At 32.7% G+C, this 4,614-nt stretch overlaps 1 pseudogene; it reads left to right on the top strand.

Annotated features, from left to right (window-relative positions):
- Window positions 1-3,743: 3,743 nt before the first annotated feature.
- Window positions 3,744-3,919, top strand: LOC111643835 (U1 spliceosomal RNA; annotated as a pseudogene).
- The last annotated feature ends 695 nt before the right edge of the window (window positions 3,920-4,614 follow it).

The following is a 4,614-nucleotide window of genomic DNA, read 5'->3' as shown; positions in this document are numbered from 1 at the left end:
AATGCTTTACTTATTCAAGCAAGGTCATTAGGCTGGAAGGAAAACATTTTTCTTTACCACCATATATAATACATAGTAAATCGTTCAATCTAAAAAAAAACTTTAATCTGAAGTGAAAGAATAGAGAATCTTAAAGTGTTTTACTTATATACATAGAAAATCTTAGGTCAAAGCTCATTAAACTAAGACAATCCTTAAGTCTACGCAAAACTCTTGCTCTCCAACAGATGGCATAACTTATTGGCAGGAAAGTTTCAAGCTACGCCACCAGATTAGCTTGCAACATTATTTTTTTTAGTTATTTTGGCTTTCGACTTAACACAAACAACGAGTGGATTTTATTTATCTTCGTATTTAATAAACTATTTTGTATTTTGCTTAAACAAAATCAGTCTTCTTACTTACTTTTCTTCTCATACTACTCTTTCAACCTTAAGTAAGCACAATGTCAAGGTGACCCTAACGTGATCTAAGAGGATTTGTAGCTCCTGAATTGCTGAACACGTAAAGAAAATGTTTTTTTTAGTATTACCTTGCACATACTTCAGACACTAACTCTTTCGTGTCACTAAGGCCAAAGCCAGGTGAATTCCTTTGAGACTCTTACCAAAGAATGAAAAAAAATAAGAATATATGTAAATAAAGGAGAGGAATAAGACACGCTTTTACTACTAGTATGTATATTTCTCTTTCACCAAACAGGAAGTCCTTGTACTTTTTACAATCTGCATCCACCCACTTTATCTTTGGAATCTTCTTTGTGACCCTGAAGAACGATCCTTCAGATGTCAACATTTTAGATCAACGTTTTAGAGCTGTAAAAAAGGCAAGAAGATACAAACAGAATGTTTGCCATTCTGAAGAATTTGGACATTAGTAGCTCCTCTTTTTGCTAACTACATTACCTAGTTGAGACTAAGTAGGCTGGAGACAACAATACCCAAAAACAATAACAGCAAGAGTAAAAACCACAGTAATAAGAAGGTAAGATCTTTGAAGACATGGTTCTTGTCAGCCAAGGGCAATTTTAACATTAGTGGCACGTCAGACAATAGGACCAAATATGTTCTAGTCATAGATTTACTCTTACTATCTATAGTCCATTTACAGTTAGTGAGCTCCTAGCGACTTTGAAGGACCTTTCAACATTCAACCCTTTTCAGGCCCTTAGAGAGACTATTCTCTCATGGCTGAGTGACCTAGGACAAGAGGTTAGATCAGTTTATTAAAAAACTGCAGCTGGGTGACAAGAAGTCCCTCGCTTTATGCATATCCTGACTAACAAAGAAGTAAAATGAGATGTTTAAGGTTAAGTAGTTTTATCTGCTACCCTCGCAAGTTACCTGTGTACTCAAGGTACTCAAAACAACTTTACTCAAGAAGTGGGCCTTAACAGCTAATACCCTTATCATATAGTTTATGACTCTTTATAATACAATAGTCACAACATAAATCAAGTGATAGGCAGTTTTCTCTCAAAAAAATTTTCATCCACTGAGCAGTGCTACATCAAAAGAGATTATTGGATTCCAGCACTGACCGACTTTCATCAATAGGCTTACAAGGTGGCCAGTGAATATTCCTATACCTTACCAACAAGCTCAAGCGGTAGCAAGAGCTTTTATTAAGGGGTGAGAGGCCCACTACAGTGCCCCACTGACCGTTGCAAGGGACCAACAGCTAGAGTTAAAGTAAGTCCCCTTCCTAGCTCTTACGGACTATTCAGATACCAGCAAAACAAGAACATCCCTTTACCATTCGCAGATAAATGGCCTTGTTAAAACGTCTCACGATGCACTCTTATTTACTTTTATGTGCTTCCTAGAATTGCTAACAGCGTTGCCTCATGTCTTCTTGAACTTTCAGACTCCTTTTAAAAATGATCTTTATCCTTAAAAATGGTCATGGGACACAGCCTGGTTGCATGTTTTTTTTATATTCATAATATTGATAAACAAGATTTATTTCAGATAGTAAAGTAAAATAAACTCATGAAAAATGGACACAGTTTTTAAAAGTAATTGATTTTTTTTTCGTAGCTTCATTTTGTTGATTTTGTTCGCAGCTAATAAAATATATTGGGTAGTTTTAACAACACTCAGCTTTTTTGAGGCTTTAGCTGTCTGTCTTCTCATTGAAAAAGATTCATCTAACTGCTTTGCTTGTTTTCCATCGAGAATTTTGCAAGTACTCTTTCTCATTCTGTATTACCATCAAATACTTTTACATTCTCTTTCACTGGAAAATATGAGTTGTAAATATTTCTTGATAGACAGCTTTTTGGCTGACTAAGTTGTAGGTTGACCAGTGGTATGTTCCGAAACAAGGAATTTTCGCATGTTGTCATTTTTTGTTTGTCAAGCAAAGTGTCATTTAGTACTAAAGCCTTGTAACGACATTTGCATGTTGACTATAGAGAACAAACAAGCGGGCTTGAATGCTTTTACGAAAATAAGCAAAGAGATCTAGTTGCATCTGGCCCTCAATACTACGAAAATAATAGAAAAGACTTCTTTACTTAACTATCTAACGTCACTCCAGTGACATATATTTGTCATACTATACTTATTCTTGCTTTTATTATGATCATCTATTGACAAATATTTTTGAACTCAACAGGCATTCGTTTAAATAAGACAGTCATGTCAGCCATGGGGTGTTTTATACTGTTTTTAAACTATATTGACTGCAGCATTGAGCAGCAAAGTGGTGCAACTTAATAAATTTAAATAAACCCTCAAAATGGAAGCTTAACCATGCATCTTAAGCATTTTTTTACACTAATTTTTCATATGTGTTGTATTTTTGTAAAGTTTGTATAATTTTCTCTCTTGCAACACCATATGCATGTAATAAGAAGCATATGATCGTCAGGCTTGATATTTTTAAGGCATTAAATTCGCTCTGATAGAATCCCTCCCTCCTTTCTCAAACTCTAGAAAAGTTTTCTATGTACCAAACAAGCTACAACATAAGCTTCAATTTTCACTTGGTACTATAACTTTATTTCAGCACGTGGGTGTGTAGGTTGGCTCTTTTTTATAAAATATTGTCCAACAGATAGTTGTTCTTGTAAAGTATAGAAAAGTCATGAACGTATTATCTGGATTTTCTTCTTATTTGAAAACAATTTTGATTTAGTGTTTATTTTCTTATTGTTTATATTTTAAGGCCATATAAATAATAAATCGCACAATTTTTTAATTTTGTTTTGATGAACTTTTGTAATCATAACTCTAAGAATAAGATTTTTTACCTATTATAAGGAATTTAAAAAAACCATGTTGTTAATGAATTTGACTTAATCACACCACTAAGAACATTAAAAGTCGTAGCAACTGTTTGCGGACCCACTCATATTAGTAACAACTAACGTGTTCACGCATACTGAACTCAGGCTTGACAGCTATGCATAGACGTACACAAAACTAGGTGTACATGTTTATAAATATATCGAAATTAATAAGTTAATGAATAGATAAACAGAACTAATAAGACACCAACATATACACTTTTGCGCAGTAATATATTTTACTTTGGTTTTAATATTACTTATATCAAATACTGTTGCCTAAAAGTGTAAAAAATAAAAACTGGTCACATGGGCATTAAAAATACAAATAAAATGAAAGATAAAGAACAGACAACAGTTTCAAAATGACGAGATATTACTAAGAGTAGATATATTCTTACGTCTTCCAACTAAGCCGTACACAGTGTTTTTTTATTTATGTGCCAACATGTTACTTACCTGGCGCAGAAGGTTCCGTGATCAAAAAGGCGGACCTTTCAGGATAAGGCCCTCCCATTGCACTAAGGTTGGGTTGACCCCTGCAAATATCCCTACTGTCTCGTCCCGTAATCTCGGGCGTATTATTTTTGGTAGCCAATTTTAGATAACTTTTGTTCTTTTGATTGTTTTATTTGATATCTTGAAGCAGCTCGAAAATCCTACTATAAATAAGAAATTATGTAAGTAATAAATTGTTAATTTTACAAAAAAATCAAGGTTATTTAAAACAGAGATGTCAAAACATAAGTGATAGCTTATATTTTAGATTTATATTCCACAAAAACAAATATCAAAATTGATGCTGATATCTAAATCAGTACTAATTCTATTTAAATCTTTCACTGGAAACCATTAACATTGAAATCACTCAACAAAACAAAGTGTTTTATTATGTTTACAGCAAATTAATAAGTCATCCACAAAAAAAATCAAATATACATTATCATTTTCATCATTCGAGATACATAAACAACAATTAATTATTTAAACTTCTTTAAGTATTTAAGTTTTCTAAATAAGTGTCAAAACACTCGTACCAAGCTTTTAGGCTTTCTCATAATGTATACAACGCTTGAACAAATTTTAATACCTTATTAGAGCCATCATTACAGCCTTGTGGTTATTTTACGTATACTTCAGATTTTACCTTACTATTTAAAAATGGTATTTTAGCATCCATCTGCTTAGTAATTTAATTGTTTTAACATCAATAAGAAAGTAACATTTCTAAAGTTTGCATTCTTGAAACTAGTAACACTAGTACAGACATCCAAGTCTTATTTTTATTTAAATAACCTGTTTCTCTTTCTATTGCCTTTTTC

The sequence above is a fragment of the Copidosoma floridanum genome, unplaced genomic scaffold, assembly GCF_036245765.1.
Source record: "Copidosoma floridanum isolate Cflo_tuat_1 unplaced genomic scaffold, Cflo_Japanese_pri ptg000020l, whole genome shotgun sequence".
NCBI lineage: Eukaryota > Metazoa > Arthropoda > Insecta > Hymenoptera > Encyrtidae > Copidosoma > Copidosoma floridanum.
Note: the sequence above shows the minus strand (reverse complement) of the source record. Positions and strands in the feature narration are given on the sequence as shown.